Below are 18,382 nucleotides of genomic sequence, written 5' to 3'. Positions count from 1 at the left end.
ATATGTTCTCACTGTGAGAACATGACCAATGCAATGTTGCGGTCGTGGCTTTACTTCTTCAGAGGGAAAGCCACTTTGGCTGTCCCCGTCGTGGCTCCTCCTACCTACTGGTACAAGACCGCCTCGGTTGACACCAGAGGTGATTTGGGGGCTTCTGTGAGTACGGCTCAGATGGGTAAACCCCCACGGACCGCCCACTCCCTGATACACTCATGATGGACTCGAGATGGCGCCGAGTATGGCTGCTGCGTTGCGAGCTCCGTTACAACACTGCGGTTTATTGTTTGTTTTGTTTACAGTTCTTTGTTTTTTTGTCTTGGATGTTGTCTGCCTTATTGTTTACGACAGACAAATGCTTTTGGACATTAGTTCTACAATCACACATCGAAAACCGGACTTCAAATTCCTTAATGCCGACCCGCTGTTTACAAACACGCCGGCGGAGCCCTTTGTCTGTGCTGCTTCGGCGCGGAAGCGCAGAAGGAAAAGAGGAAAACGAGCCGGCGTTCTCATCAGAGTAAGGCGTCGTGCAAATCGACCCCGCTACCCAGTATACTACTGGCAAATGTTCAGTCTCTGGACAACAAACTCTGCGAGCTGAGGCGCGGATCTCTTTCCAACGAGAGGCGAGGGACTGCTGCGTTATGTGCCTTACAGAAACCTGGCTGTCTACGGAGATTCCAGACTCGGCCATCGAAATCACGGGCTTTTCCGTGCACCGAGCGGACAGAGCGAAAGACCTCTCTGGTAAAAGCAGAGGTGGTGGTGTATGTTTTATGATCAACAAATCATGGTGTGATCAGAGGAACGTACATTTCATCAAGTCTTTTTGCTCTCCTGATCTGGAATATCTCATGCTTCTGTGTCGACCATTCTGGCTGCCGAGGGAATTCACAGCGGTTATCATCACAGCTGTGTACATCCCCCGCAAGCCGACACAGACCGGGCACTCAGGGAACTGTATGGGTGTATAAGTGAGCAGGAAACCGCGCACCCTGAGGCTGCGTTCATTGTTGCCGGGGACTTTAACAAAGCCAACTTCAAAGCAATCGCCCCAAAATACCACCAACACATAAAGTTCAACACACGAGGGGACCGGGTTTTGGATCATTGTTACTCTCCCTTCCGGAAGGCTACAAATCCCTCCCCGCCCCCATTTGGCAAATCGGACCATTCTTCCGTTCTGCTTCTGCCCGCTTACAGGCAGAAACTGAAACAGGAAGCACCCACCCTCAGAACGATCCAGTGCTGGTCGGACCAATCAGACTCTGCGCTACAAGACTGTTTTGATCACGCGGACTGGGAGATGTTCGGTCCGCCTCTGATGACGACATCGAGGTTTACGCTGACAGCGTAGCGTGTTTCATCAGGAAGTGCGTAGAGGACGTTGTTCCGACCAAAACTATACGGATATACCCCAACCAGAAACCATGGGTTAACGGCGATGTTCGCGGCACTCACTGCGCGGACCTCCGCTTTAATTCTCCTAACACGGAGGAGTGTAAACAAGCCAGTTATGCCCTCCGTAACACTATCAGTGCAGCTAAGCGCCAGTACAGGCACAAACTTGAAAGTCAGTTCAACACCACTGACTCCAGAAGTATGTGGCAGGGAATTAACACAATCACGGACTACAAGCGGAATAAAGTCTCCGCCATGAACACCGCTGCATCTCTCCGGGCGAACTTAATACATTTTATGCTCGTTTTGAGGACAGTAACACCGCCCTCGCGGAGAGTGCACTCGCGACTGACGCTACAGAGGTTGATTCACTCTCCGTCTCTGTTGTGGATGTAACCCGATCATTCCGACGGGTGAACATCCGTAAAGCCGCGGGTCCAGACGGCATTCGGGCCGCGTCATCAGAGCGTCGCGCGAATCAACTGGCTGGTGTTTTTACGGACATTTTCAATCTGTCCCTCTCCCTGTCTGTAGTCCCCACATGCTTCAAAACATCAACCATTGTGCCTGTACCGAAGCAAGCTATAATCACATGCTTAAATGACTGGCGTCCTGTTGCTCTGACCCCCATCATCAGCAAATGCTTCGAGAGGTTAATCAGAGATCACATCTGCTCTGTTCTGCCCCCCTCTTTGGACCCATTGCAGTTTGCCTACCGCAACAACCGCTCCACTGATGATGCCATTGCATCTACAATACACACTGCTCTCTCCCACCTGGAAAAAAGTAGTTTGTAGACTACAGCTCAGCATTCAACACCATAGTGCCCTCCAAGCTTGATGAGAAACTCCGGGCTCTGGGCTTAAACAGCTCGCTGTGCAGCTGGATCCTGGATTTCCTGTCAGGCAGACGTCAGGTGGTTAGAATGGGCAGCAACACCTCCTCATCACTGACCCTCAACACTGGAGCCCCGCAGGGCTGTGTTCTCAGCCCACTCCTGTATTCCCTGTACACACATGACTGTGTGGCAACACATAGCTCCAATGCCATCATTAAGTTTGCTGACGATACGACGGTGGTAGGTCTGATCACTGACAATGATGAAAGAGCCTACAGAGAGGAGGTGCACACTCTGACACGCTGGTGTCAGGAGCACAACCTCTCCCTCAACGTCAGTAAAACCAAGGAGCTTGTTGTGGACTTCAGGAAGAAAGACGGAGAACACAGCCCCATCACCATCAATGGAGCACCGGTGGAGAGAGTCAGCAGCTTCAAGTTCCTCGGTGTCCACATTACTCAGGAACTCACATGGTCCGTCCACACTGAGGCCGTTGTGAAGAAGGCTCACCAGCGCCTCTTCTTCCTGAGACGGCTGAGGAAGTTTGGAATGAACCACCACATCCTCACACGGTTCTACACCAGCACTGTAGAGAGCATCCTGACTGGCTGCATCACCGCCTGGTACGGCAATAGCATCACGCACAACTGCAAAGCCCTGCAAAGGGTGGTGCTGAACTGCCAGGAACATCATCGGAGGTGAGCTTCCCTCCCTCCAGGACATATACACCAGGCGGTGTGTGAAAAAAGCTCGGAGGATCATCAGAGACTCCAGTCACCCAAGTCATGGGCTGTTCTCACTGCTACCATCAGGCAGGCGGTATCGCAGCATCAGGACCCGCACCAGCCGACTACATGATAGCTTTTTCCCCAAGCAATCAGACTGTTGAACTCTTGATCTATCAGGATCAATAATTAGCACTGCACTTTATTCAGCTATAATCTCACACTGGACTGTCAACATATTCTCCTCAATACAACTGCTATATATATATATACACATATATATTTCATATACTCCCACTTATTGGATTGTATTGTATATTCTGTTCTATATTCTGCATTGTATATAATTATTGTGTTGTGTAAGTATGTGTACATCTGATTTGTAAATTGTTTTGTGTAAGTATGTGTACATTTGATATGTAAATTGTTTTGTGTAAGTATGTTGTTTATTGTAATTGGTATATGTCTCGTCACTGTCATGACTGCTATGTTGCTCGGAACTGCACACAAGAATTTCACCTACTGTTGCACTTGTGTACATGGTAGTGTGACAATAAAGTGATTTGATTTGATCTGATTTGATTTGATTTGCTTCCATCCAGCACTTGGAAAACGCAGGCTTGCCTCTCCGCCAGCCTTGCCTCTCCGCCAGTCTTGCTTATCCGGTGCTTGCGAGCCAGATGAGATGTTGATCACTGCATTGGAGGGTGCCTTGGTGATGTCATTCGCCGAGGACCCGACAGGGTTGCCGCCTTCGGGTGTGGATTGGAATATTCCACCAGTCCCCCCCAGTGCCATTCTTCCTGGAAGTGCACGACGAGCTGACACGATCGTGGAGGGCACCTTTTCTATGTGTTGCTACACAGTCATGTGTGCACAGAGAATACAGGAATGGGCTGAGAACACAGCACTGCAGGGCTCCAGTGTTGAGGGTCAGTGATGAGGAGATGTTGCTGCCCATTCTAACCACCTGACATCTGCCTGACAAGAAGTCCAGGATCCCAGCTAGCGAGCTGTTTAAGCCCAGAGCCTTGAGTTTCACATCAAGCTTGGAGGGCACTATGGTGTTGAATGCTGAGCTGTAGTCTACAAATAGCATTCTCACATATGTGTTCCTTTTTTCCAGTTGGGAGAGAGCAGTTTGTATTGTAGATGCAATGGCATCAAGTGATTTTTGATTGCTTTGGTACAAGCACAATGGTGGATGTTTTTAAGCATGTGGGGACTACAGACAAGGAGAGGGAGGTTAAAAATGTCCATAAAAACACCAGCCAGTTGGTTTGCGCACGCTCTGATGACGAGGCCTGGAATGCCATCTGAACCCGCGGCTTTACGGATGTTCACCCATCGGAAGGATCGGGTTACATCCGCAACAGAGACGGAGAGTGAAACAACCTCTGTAGTGTTGGCCGCGAGTGCTCTCTCCGCGGGGGCGTGTTATTTTCCTAGAAATTAGCATAAAATGTATTTAGCTCATCCGGGAGAGAGGCAGCAGTGTTCACGGCAGAGTTCTTATTCCCTTTGTAGTCCGTGATGATATTAATTCCCTGCCACATACTTCTAGAGTCGGTGGTGTTGAACTGTCTTTAAATTTTGTGCCTGTACTGGCATTTGGCTGCTCTGATAGAGGGCATAACTGGCTTGTTTACGCTCCTCGGAATTCCCGGAATTTAAAGCGGAGGTCTGCGCATTAAGTGCTGTGCGAACATCGCCGTTAACACTTGGTTTCTGGTTGGGGTAGATCCGTATTGCTTTGGTTGGAACAACGTCCTCTGCGCACTTCCTGATGAAACATGTTATGCTATCAGCGTACACCTCGATGTTGTCATCAGAGGCGGACCCAGTCCCAGTCTGCTTGATCAAAACAGTCTTGTAGCATAGAGTCTGATTGGTCCAACTCGCTTCCTTTTTCAGTTTCTGCCAGTCAGCAGGCAGAAGCAGAATGGAAGAGTGGTCTGATTTGCCAAATGGTGGGTGGGGGAGGGATTTGTAGCCATCCCAGAAAGGAGAATAGCAATGATCCAAAATCCAGTCCCCTTGTGTAATGAAGCTGATATGTTGGTGGTATTTTGGTGCGATTGTTTTAAAATTGGCTTTGTTAAAGTCCCCGGTCACAATGAACGCGGCCTCAGGGTGCGTGGTTTCCTGCTCACTTATACTCCCATATAGTTCCTTGAGTGGCATCCAAGTAAGGCAGATAATTCAGAAGTCCCTCGTCTCTCGTTGGAAAGAGATCCGCGTTCTCAGCTAGCACAGCTTGTTGTCCAGAGATTGAACGTTTGCAAGTAGAATACTGGGTAGCGGGGGTCGATTTGCACGACGTCTTACTCTGATGAGAATGCTGGCTCTTTTTCCGCTTTTCCTTCTGTGTTTTGGCGGCTGGGTTGCCCAGACAAAGGACTCCGCTGGCGTGTTTGTAAACAGCATGTCAGCATTGAGGAAAATGAAGTTCGGTTTTCGGTGTGTAATTGCAGAACCATTGTCCAAAAGCATTTGTCTGTCGTATACAATAAGGCAGACAACATCTTAGACACAAAAAAACAAAAAACTGTAAACAAAACAAACAAAAAAATGTTGTGTCGAGCTCGCAGCGCAGCAGCCATACTATACTGTATATATATATATATATATATATATATAAATTGTTTTATTTGATTTTAGTTTACATTTAGTCATTTAGCAGATGCTTTTATTTAAAGCGACTTACAAATGAGGAACATAACAAGCAATTTGTCAAACAGAAGTCAACTTTAGTATTGCACTGCCAAGTTCTTAAAGTGGCTGGAGTAGTATAGATGCTAGCACAGAAGAAAGAGACAAGGAATTATTATTATTATTATTAAATTATAAGTGCATTTAGTTTTGATTTGTTAAGTACTTGTGGAACAGATGAGTTTTCAGCTGGTTCTTGAATGCTGAGATGGTATCAGCGAATCTTGTGGAGGTTGGAGGCTTATTCCACCACAGAGGTATAGAGAAAGTGAATGATTGTGAAATAGAGTTTGTGCCTCTCTGTGAAGGGACCACCAGGCACCGCTCATTTATTTACTACAGAGAGTGAGTTGGGACATAGACCTGGAGGTGTGAAGTGAAGAGGGTGCTGTTCCATTGTCTGTCCTGAAGGGCCGTGTCAAAGCACTGAATTTGACGCGGGAAGCTGCAGGTAGCCAGTGGAGGGAAATCAAGAATCTCATGGTGAATGACATTTTTAATTTTTTTTCAAAAGTCTAGCTAGCTAAAAGAGGGCCCTAATCAGAAGGTGCATGCATACAGAGTGGCAAACAGATTTGTCCAATTAAAAAATAATGCCATTAAATCATAATGTATTTAATTTATTTTTATCCCTTGTGCGTGTACTAGATATGTTCCTAGAAACAAGATTGTGTAATCCAGAATCTGGGACCAGGACAGATGTGATGACACTGCAGTGGACGGATGTGTCATCATTGTGTTACCTTATACAGGTGAGCAACTTGTGTTTCTCTCTACTGTCTACTTTATTGTCTCTCTCTCTTTCTCTATCTCTGAAGCCTGGAGGTCTGACTGGTACACAAATTAATTATACACTCATTAGCTTGTCATTAGCCAGGGAAGATCCCATGGCTGACATATTGCATCTCATTAAATAAAAGTGTTCACAGATCAGTGTTTTGACACAGTTTAAGTTTTTAATTATCAGTGTAAAATGATATCATTAATATACAAATATTCTCATTTGAAGTTGTTATGGCTGAACTTTTGAGCTCTTACAGGCAGTGATACTTATAATTATTGTTCTTGAATATCATCACTATGTTTGATCACATAATTATACAATTAATTATCATTTCAAATTTGTAAATGTATTTTGGTAGAGCATACAAAATGCTTTGAGACAATCAGAATTAGACTAAACAATTGTATTAATTGCAAAACAATCTTAAATCCCATGCAAACTGCAATACTCTACAGAGACTGCAGTCTCTCTGTATGCAGTATCAGCTATTTTGTGCAATTATTTTAAAAGAATGTTCAGGGTTCAAAACAAGTTAAGCTCAATTGACAGCATTTGTACCAAAATAATGCCATAAAAAAATTAACATTTTTGTTTTTTTTTACCCGTCTCCCCTTTTCAAGTTACAATTGAAGTGAATGAGGCCCAAAAGCGCTTAATGACAGAATTGTGAGGCTTATAGTGTTTTAGGAACACCTCTGTTTAAACAAATAATTTTGTAAAACTGTATTATCTGTGCTGTAAAGTTGTTTTGAATCATAATTTTTACAGTTGTTTTTGGGTTTACATGTTATGTTGTAATGTTACGAGTTATGTCATCATCAGGGATGGATTCATGCCATGTTGTGCCAGATTCGGACTCCCCTGCTACCTGATTGGCCCTTATTCCTAAACCCATTCCCTACACCCACCCCTAACCATAACCTCATGGTCTCTTTCCTTAAAGCCCATTCCTACCCCTAAACATAAGTATACTAGGAAATCAAAATTCGGCACTACAATTTGGCACTGTCTAGTCTTGTTTTCTCTTTACTGACAGGATCCTGACACTCTTCTTATATCATGCTGTTTTTAACTTTCTGTTATGTTTTCCATGTGACACCCTGCTTGTTTCTGTTCACTGTTCCCTGTCAAAAGCTACACTTAATGCTGCGCTTGATTCAGTGATTTGGGAACGTCTTTAGTAGTGACCAGCTGTGAATATGTGTGCAACACGTCAATGAAATTGACTAGAAACTTTACAGCCACTGTTGGTGACATCATCAGAATTTGCCAGTACCAGGGGCTATAAATAGATATGCCACAGGTGCATCATATGGTTTTTTGTCTGCAGACCACTCTGTGACATGTTTGTGCTTCTCAAGCTCTTCTTCTGATAGGAGTTAGATTTGTCATGCAGTGTACAGAAATCTTCTCTTTTTCTATATATAATGAACGATCAACAAAGCAAATGGTGTGTGTTTCCATGCTTAAATCCTATGGCTGAATCGGACACACACCAGTTTTGCTTTGTTTGTTTGGGGGAAGAGCACTCTGCTCTTGCGTTGGAGCGAGGCGAGTGTGAGCATTGTGAGCTGTTCACAGTGAAGATGCTGTGCACACGTCTCGCTTGCTTCCAAGAGCCAGCACCCACCATTCCATCGTGGGGCTCGCGTGCAGATCTGGCTGAGGAGCGAGAGATGGGTCCGTACCTATCACTCTCTCTCTCTCCAGATCCAGCTGGTCCCTCGTGTGTTCTCGAAGCACATCCCAGCGCCTCTTCGGTTCACGAGGGGGACGATGAATCTCTTGGGTATGCGGACTTTGAGTTGCCTCCCTCTGAGCATTCCTCACGTGATGACAAAGCGGTTGAGGAATTACTCGAAGCTACTGCCTTGTATTTCTTTGTGGGTCCAAAAGACAGTAGAAAAGGGCTACAGAATTCAATTTGTTCACTGTCCTCTGCGTTTCAATGGCATGGTTCCCACTACCGTGAAACTGGAACAAGCACATTTACTGTCACAAGAGCTACAATATCTTCTGGTCAAAGGGGCAATAGAACATGTTCCCCTTCTAGAGAGAGACTCAGGTTACTACAGCAGATACTTCCTGGTTCACAAGAAGGATTGGGGATTGCATTCGATTTTAGATCGCAATTCGCAATTGGTTCTCATGGACGCACAATTTCATATAGAAATACTGCCACAACACAGGAAGTTCCTGTGGTTTGCTTTCGGGGGCAAAGCTTACCAATACCAATGATCACCTTGCTGTTACGAACCCCACTATTGAAGTGCTGGTTAAAAGTGGGGTTAAGCAACACAAATGACACGCAATACACGCAATAGCGTTTCACAATTTATTGTAGCACACAAACTCACGTGTCATACAACAACAGACGATATTGACAGAAATTAACGACCATAGACCCACAAGACACTAAAACAAACAACATGAAAAACACAGCTTATCAGCGGCTGGCGGAAACATCAAGACGCACACAGGGCTCTCCATCGTTCGTTCTCTCGTTCGTCCACTCATGCCCTTCTCCTCCAGTGCACGCCAAGCTCTCGACAGAGCTAAACAGTGATCGAACAACGATCACTCCACTATGGGAACAAATCGTAGGTGATCAACAACCCCCGATTCTCCTTCCGCTCTCCCATTATATCCCTAATTATATTACATATACAAAGTGCATGGATGACTCCATTGCGACTCCAGGGCGTCTGCATTTTGAATTATATAGACAACTGGCTGATACTAGCACAGTTGCAAGAACTGGCATTACAGCACAGAAATATTGTCTTAGCTCATCTGGTTTCTCTGGGGTTGAGACTCATGACAAGAAAAGTGTTCTCTCTCCTGTCCAGAAAATGACATATTTAGGGATCGTATGGAATTCGTTCACAATGCGCCCGCAGCTGTCTACCTCTCGAGTCGAGACCATTCAGAATACTCTGAGCAAAGTCAGGCTAGGCCAAGATCATACTGTTCTTCAGTATCAATGGATGTTAGGTCTCATGGCATCTGTGTTCTCTGTTATCCCTATGGGCTGTATGCATATAAGACTGTTCCAGTTGTTGCTCAAAGCCAGGGGATTTCATCCAAGGGCCAATCCCCGAAGGCAGATAAGGGTTACGCGCCACGGCCTACATACACTTTCATGTGGCTCAGACCCTGGTAACTCACCTTGGGTCCTACTCTAGGTGCGTCTTGCCGTCTCGGATTGTTAACGATAGATGCCTCCCTGATGGGCTGGGGAGCTGTCTTAAGTGGTCGTCCAGCTCAAGGGGAATGGGAGGGTCCTCAGGTCGATTGACACATCAACTGTCTCGAGTTGATGGCTGTATTTCTGGCCCTGAAGTATTTCCTCCAGCATCTGAGAGGCTGCCATGTCCTTGTGCGGGTGGACAACATAGCGGCAGTTTCTTCATTTATCACCAAGGAGGTCTGCAGTCGCGCCAGCTAAACAGACTAGCACGGCAGATTTTCCTTTGGGCCCAGGGCAAGCTCCTGTCACTCAAAGCAGTAGATATCTCTGGATGCCCTAATGTGGGAGCAGATTTACTGTCAAGACAGAAAATACAGATGGGAGAATGGAAACTCCACCCCAAGGTAGTGAAACAAATCTGGTTAAGATTTTACGAAGCAGAGGTGGACCTCTTCACCTCCCAACAGACCTCTACTTCTCTCTGAGTCACCCAGCCCCCCTGGGTCTGGACGCGATGGTGCATACATGGCCCAAAATGCTCCTGTATGCATTTCCTCCAGTTTTTCTGCTCCCGGGAGTTCTAACCAGAGTTCGCCAACAAGGATCTTGCCTCTAACTGATAGCACTGAGTTGGCCGAACAGAGTATGGTTCTCTGAGATAATATTTCTCCTCGACGGCTCGCCTAGGGTGATATCGGAGAGGAGGAACATTCTGTCTCAAGCGCAGGGAACAATATTTAACCCGAACTGTGGAACCTTCATGTTTGGCCCCTGAAGGGCACCAACTGAGGGACACTGGGATTTCACATGAAGTTATTGAGACTATTCTGAGTGCTAGGGCTCCTTCCACTAGAAAAATATATGCCAATAAATGTGGTGCCTTTGAAAGGTGGGGCACTGCACGTAATGCAGATCCAGTTAACTGCCAGATTGCTTCAGTTCTGGACTTCCAGCAGGAGGAATTATCAGCAGGCACACATTCATAAGATTTTATAGTCTGGATGTTCATGCCACTCTGGACTCTCACGTCCTTGAGTCAACATCACTAGCTCCAAGTCCAGACACTCACAAAGCGGAGCCGTGGGTATTCTCGATCCCAAAGCACTGAATCAAACGCAGCATTAAGTGTAGCTTTTGACAGGGAATGTCTCAGGTTACTTGAATGTAACTCTTGTTCCCTGAAAAAAAGGAATGAGATGCTGAGCTTCATTTCCACACTGAGGATGTCCCAGGACTGCTCTTCAGACAAATATACCTGACAATGCACCTGTGGCACATCTATGTATAACCGCTGGTACTGGTGGCAGGAGGTGTGGCGCATAAGCTTTTGCTGTATGTAGATATTTTATTATTCATCTCTGACCCCATTAGATCTTCCTTGCCTCCATAGGATTATTAATTCCTAAGTTCTCAGGATACAGAGTCAATTGGTCGAAATCCAAAGCTTTGGCTCTGACAGTGTAATGTCCAGTAACAGCTTTCCAGCCGGGCGCCTTCCAGTGGCCCAAACAGGGCATTAAGTATTTGGGCATTTTATTCCCAGCAAATTTGTCTGATTTAGTTCGTTAATTTTGACCCCTTAATAAATAGGTTTTCGAGCGATGTGGGCAGGTGGGCTTCATTACATTTATCTATGATTGGGAAGGTTAATGTTTTTTAAATTAATTGTATTCCAAAATGTAACTACCTGTTACAGTCTCTCCCTGTAGATGTCCCATTCTCTTATTTAAAACAATTTGATAGCATAGTTAAGTCCTTTATTTGGAATGGCAAGCGTCCTAGTTTACATTTGAATAACTTTCATAAGTCGACTGGCAAAGTTTGGCTTGGCCTACCCAAGATTTTGTTTTATTATTATGCATTCAGTCTCAGATATTTGGCTCATTGGTCACTTCCACCTGAAAGAGCCCCTCTCTAGTTTTGTATTGAACATTAAGTTCTTGCCCCTTTTTTGCCATTACAAAGCCTTTCTATCGAACTAATTGGAGAAGTTAAATTACACCCCGTTATCTCGCATTTTGTGTGTGTGGAGGTAAGGACATGGTCAAGTGCGTCTGGGGAGAGAGAAAGCTGTTGATGGGCCTCATGTATTTAGATACAAGACAAAGGCAGGCCTAACACAGTCGTAAAGGCTGACTGAGGCCCACAAACACAAAGAGGCCCAAAATCAAACAAAGGATTACAAAACAGACTACAAATCTTAGTATTAAGACTGAAAGTTTCTCCCACTACCTGCGATATGCACAACATCAGGACCAATATTTCAGTCCTATCAGAAGGGCAACTGCTCCCTTTTGATTGCAATTACTCACTTCTTCTGAAGCGTGTGTCTTGTGACCGATTGTCATGAGCTCAAGTATTCACCATTGGCTCTTGCATGTCTTGTGACCGATTACAAAAACCACAAGTTCAGATGTATGTGTATTTTTTTTAATGAGACGTGCCAGCAGAATCAGGATGACACAGGAGCAAGATGCCTTCATAGAAGGGGGATTTTTCAGTTTCACTCTGCTACTCACACAAAGCCATAATATGGTTTGGAATATTATTATAGTGCATTTTTTTAATAAATGATCGTGACTGTACTTTATCTGCTTGTTACGCCTTTTCTATTGTTGAAAATTGGTTTGGTTTAGGCATTAATGTGTAGGTGGGTGCTTAAAAATATCTATAAGTAGTGTAATGTATATCAAATTATGCAAACCAAAGTGCCTCGTGGCAGACAGCAGCAGCAGCGAGGACTCCATTACAGCACATGCTTCCTCCTTCCCGGGTTTCGGCACCAATGAACCCATTCGTAGTAGGGTGAAAATGAGGAAGCTGGGACCGGGTGAACACTCCGATGAACTTTAATGCTCAACTTACACACACTACATTTCTCAATGTCACACATAACATAATGACACACACAGCTCTGTGTCTCTCTCTCTCTTCCCATCTGCCACTGTCTCCTCTCCTTAAATACTCCCACTGCACCTCACTGGAACGCAATACCTGTGTGGCGCACAGGTGGAATTCGTTCACCACTTATCTTCCCTGCTCACAACTCGAATGTTTATTATCCCCCTGTCCAGCCTCCTCATCACTCTCATACTGTACACATATACATCTCAATCCAGCTGGACCTCTTCCTCTACTGCTTCAGAGTGAGAAACCCCATTGTATAAATGCAGATGGTCACTGTCATGCTCTGCCTCCCTCATATTACACAGACCGTAGGGCAGAGAGTTGCTCTAGAGATTCAAGTCCAAGCCTCCATCCACACACACAGACTCTTAAGCCCTAAAACAACTAAGCCACATCACAAATCATAGTGATTAGATAATTATATTAGGAGATGACTATGGTCATTTGCCTTGCTGCCTCAGTGATCCCAGGCTTCTCTTTCCACAATCTTCATCTAACATCCTATGGGCAATGCCAAATGTCTAGAGCACTAACTAATGGCTCTGATCTGAGAGTGTGCTTGCCTGTCTGTGAAGCTGAATTTATATTCAGGCCTCTCTTTCTCTATCTCCCTATGCTTCTATGGCTCAGGAGAAATTCTGGATGGATACAGTCCTTCTTGGAACTCCCACGGGTCTTTAACTTTCTGTGAGGGAAAGGAGCCGTGGAGCAGAATTGTGTGGATGAATGTGTGCATCCGAGGGCAGTTTGCTCTCAAGTTTCTCTCACATTTTCCTCTTTCTCTCTCTTCTGCCATCACTTTTCTGTACTTGGTCAGACACTGTGTGACCTGAATGGGCAAAATGGAATTGTCCAGGGAGATAGTTGCCCTGCCTGTCAAGAAGCTGAGATTCATAACATGCACACTGCATTATGCTTAATATCACCCCACCCATACGTGACAATTATATGCTGCTTTCATAGACTTATGGCCAAAATATCCATTATTTGTGTAGACAATTTAAAGCAGCACACAGTTTAGAAATAGCCTTAGTTTCTTGAAATGTCCCCCTTCTTTTCATTCAAAAAAGGTCACAATGAATGCATTTGTATTACATTCATGCACAATCTCATGCCAAAGGGAATGGGAGAAAGCCTCTGGCTTAGTAGGGTCAGCTAATATTTGGCTGGACTGTTCAAAGAAAAATCTCGTTCACTGCCTGCCACCAAGCAGTGCACCTTGAAGGACCTTATGCATGCGCAGTTTCATCTAAACCCTATTTGCAATATTCTTTGGCTCGTTTGCATGAATAGGAATGGCAAAACATATAGTTAATATAAAACACAAAATATGAATATTTCAGTGCCCCTGAAGCTTAAAGAAATAGTGCACCCGAAAATGAAAATCTGTCATTACTTACCCTTAAGTTGTTCCCATATAAACCCAGACTATCTTTGTTCTGCTGAACACAAAGGGAAATCATTTTATGAATTTCCTGTTGGCTTAATTCAATAAAACAGCATTACATAGACTCACTTTAACACTTAATAATGCATCCAAAATTACCATTACTGTATACTGTAAGTCATTTTCACTCTCAAATTAAATAATTGTAAACAGAGCACAACTCCAATATGATGACACATAATTAACATCAAACCTGTTTGTAAATGAATGAACATCCCTGTATCTTAAGTGTCATTTTTTTCTGAAGGTTCATATAAATTAATTTGTTTACATAAATGATTCATCGATTCACTTAAGTCCTTATACCCTATTGTCTTCTGTGTAGTTCTGAGAGGATGCAGATGGATGAGGCAGTTCCGAGGCCTCAACCTCTCTCTCTCTCCTCTTCGGAGCACTGTCTCTTAGGAGATGAGTTCCTGCATGGACCACCACCCTGGCCCAGCAAAGAGGCCAAAAATGTGCGTGGTGTGTTTCAGTCTGCTCCCATGAATCACGCTGGGAAAAGAGTGTTGAGCATTCTCAAATTAAATCTCACCTCTGCCCCATTGTAGTGCATCTTGGGGCGCACGTAACTGTCCAGTGTGCAAAAGCACTTTGCACAATCACCACAGGTTTTTCCCTATTGTACATGCTGGGACCGTTTTAGTGGTCTACTGGGGCAGTTGTGATAGGCCAGCATGTTTCCAATTTTCCCCAAGTTCAAGAATTAGAATATCAGGTAGAAAAATTGGAGGCGAGTTCCCCTGCTGTAGATATATTTCAGGGCCCTTATTACACATGCCTGTGTGTAAAAAAGGAAACATCATTATGAATCCTCCTCAACCAGCCACAGTAGTGAGGGCACAAGAGTTCCCCTTCACCACGTAATTGTATGCAAAGCAGCTGGCAAAATGAAGCCAGTCTTGTGGTTACTCAATATGATTATTTGTTATGCAATGGGGAGCATTTACAGGAAAGCACAGGCAAGCATTTACATATGAAACATGACATACTTTCTCTTTATAGTTACTTCACTACACATTAACATTTGAACCCTACCCTGACCCTAATTGTTGAACATGCTAAAGTTCATGTGATTAACTGAAATTGTGCTTCCATTCATGCTAAAGGAATGCTCAAAAATCTGTGGTATTGGCGTTGGTTTGTATGGAGACGGGTCGTCACGGGAAGTCAGAGGAGACACACATCTTTGCTCTCTCTCATTATGCATTTTATACAATTTTACTCTCTCTCCATCACCTCATCTTACAAAAATTTGGTTTCTCAAGTAAAAATGTAGTTAAATGTAAATAAAGTTGAATTGGAGAGTCGATTAAAATTATTTTCTTCCCATATCCTTTTTTATCACACATCTATTGCTTATGGCTGAACTACATTATATAACAATAGGTATGACGTTTACAGAAAACGTTCTGCTGTCTATCATCCCTATTATTACCTATCACCAATCAGTTTCCATGTTATATTAATTACTTATTGGCTGTTTTATTTTATTTCCATTTTTCCTTTTGTGTTGGGCATTGAGGTGATGGCCTCTACCAGAGCAGAATCAACTCAACCTCCAGGCTGCAGCTTGCACTGGGGAGGGAACAATCAAAAAAAAAAAAAAAACATTCCGATTTCAGCTACTGTCTCCATGACCATGGGTCTTGAGACATGCATAAATTCATTTGATGTGCATCAAGCACACACAATAAACATAAGCACCACACGTTGTCCCCCCATAAAGAATGCTGGGGCTGTTGTGGCAAACCAGTTTTCTAAAATAAACATTCCCCCCAATGTTCATAAATATTTCCCTGTTGAAAATACCAGGGAAAAGGTTTAATCTTCCAGCTTCCCTGCTGTAGATACACTCCAGTGTGCTCATCTTTTTTTTTATACATAGATACAATAAAGGCAAAAACATGATCAAATTCCCTTCAACCAGCCACAGTATTGGAGGAGTAATGGCTTACCTCTGCTGTGCCGCTAGTTCTGGGGCAGCCACCAAAAGTAAGCCAAGCATGCTTGTTAATTAACATTATTTATTACAAATACTGGTTTTATGTCAACATCAACACATTTACAACCCAGTAAAAAATCAAAAGAATCAGCGTCAAGTCAACACACTCCTTCCAAACCTCATTCAGTATGTTTAATTAGCCAGTTTTAAGAGCAATAACATAATCAAGGTTATATTTTGTAAAAACATATGCACTGTTTTTGAAATTGATTAGATAATAAGATGTATGATCGATTAGCTTTTCAGCATCTATAAACTCTGTTGCCTGGGCTAGATTAGGTACAGAAACTTCATACTCTAGTAGATCTCTATTCAAATCCAGAGTCTCATAAAGCTGATATTCAAAACAATATAGTGAAGAGTTTACAACATAAATGTTCTTTATAAGTCCAAAGACAGGCACTTTCCCATTTGCACTGATGATTATCAGAGACTTTTCTCTGATGTACTTGTTACCATTAAGAATTAACCACTTCACTGCAACTGCATGTTGAATGCCATCAATTCCAAAAAAATCTCTAATCTTTGCTGTAATGTACTCCATATTTGTCACTTCTGAAACCGGTCCCAATTCCTTCTCATGTACAAAAATAGGATGCTCAGTACCAAGTTCATTTTGACAACTTTCAAAAAGTTGATTACGGTTTGCAAGTGACTTGCAGACATTTTTGTAGTTCAATTTCGATGACCACTGCTTGAAAAAACAGTGTTTCGACTCAAATCTCATGCACATATGCCTTATTAAAGGGCCTAGAGAAAGAATTTGAGCAGGGAGATGTAGCATGTAATGTTGCTTAGGAATTACATTATTCTCAGGAAAAAGTTGCTTAAACTTTATCAGATGCAGTTCAATCATTGTTTTCAGTCTTAATACACTTTGCACAGATAAAACAGGAGCAAAACGTATCTGAACTATCTCAATTAAGTCCAAAACAAACTGAACATATTCATTCTTTTCAATACCGTTTAACAGAAACGGCATGATCTTCAACAATACTAGCATTTGACCAGACGTCTGTTTAAGTTTGTTATCATTAGATGCCAAAGTATTGACACTGATTGGACATGGTTTGTCCCGTATGTCTATTGATGAATAAGGAAAACTCTGCATGGCTGAATTGAACATGTCCAACTCCATCTGTCCAGAAAGAACAAGGTATTTCAACACACATTTAATTTCCATGGGTGCAACACCCTCAAGAATGATGTGCATTATATCCTGTGGCGTTTGCTCAATAAGGTCAAAGGCTGGATAATCAATCAACTTGCTTCTTCTGTTAATTCCATAGGTGGTTTTGAGAGCTGATTTCAATAATTCTGTGCTAGCCCTTTCTATTTCAAGGCACTGTCTAAGGTGCTTTTCCAGCGTCCTTTTGGTGAAACTTTTTTCGTCAAAATTCCTTTGCATTTCCTCAAAGGTACATTCGCAATGCCTACACTTACTGTAGGCAAAACCAACACCTTCCTTGAAACCAGCAAGCTCGTGTTGTGCAAGTGTCTCACCACATACTGAAACTACAGCACCACATAAATCCATTTCACCATTCTGTGTTTGGATTTTGACACCATTATAAAGCAGCTGTAAGTCTTCAGTAATTCTTTGCAAAACAACATCAACACCACAGTCATCAATATCATTAGCTTTTGCTATAGCAAGGAGTCGGATTGCAGCAAGCTTTGACCTAAACTTGGGGTCTATATTTCCTAAAGTATAATAAACCATCAGTAATTTATGTACAGAAGCGTGTGACCCCAGGGGATTGCATATCTCAATTTCATCAGTGTACAAAATCAACTGCAAAGCAGAAGGTTTTACTGAAAACAGTGGGTGGGATTTGAAAAGACTCCCATCAGTAATATCATACAAAAAAATCATCATTGTGGCAGCTCTGTGGTGTGGTGCTGATCATATCCAGAATTCTGGAATTGGACAAGAACTGTTCAAGACTCTTAATTAGGGGAATACAGTAAAAACTTTTGTTTCTGATCGCAAGAACCCTTGATTGTCCTTTCTTAACCCTACAAACCCTTTGAGATATAACTATCTCCTCTGGTTTAACTGGGTTAAAAAGCCCCTGAATGGTGCTGTCCTGCATGTACGTGGTGGCCATAATGGAGAAAGGATCCTGAAAATTATCAAATGTTGCCAGTGCCTCCTCTTGGAGCTGCTCCACACTGTCCGAATGTCTTTCGAAGATCCTCTTCATTCTGTCCCTCAATGTATTCAGAAGAGAAGTTTGATACTGCTGGACTCCAGAGACAATACTGTTGACGTTCCTCTGAAACATAAAAAAACTCAATGTCACAAAACCATATGGTGTTTATTGTTGTCAAGATGACATTATAGATTAGGTACAAAACTGAAATAAGTAA

This window comes from Xyrauchen texanus, chromosome 1 (genome assembly GCF_025860055.1).
Source record: "Xyrauchen texanus isolate HMW12.3.18 chromosome 1, RBS_HiC_50CHRs, whole genome shotgun sequence".
Classification (NCBI taxonomy): domain Eukaryota; kingdom Metazoa; phylum Chordata; class Actinopteri; order Cypriniformes; family Catostomidae; genus Xyrauchen; species Xyrauchen texanus.
The sequence above is the reverse complement of the archived record's forward strand: the minus strand, read 5'-3'. Positions refer to the sequence as shown.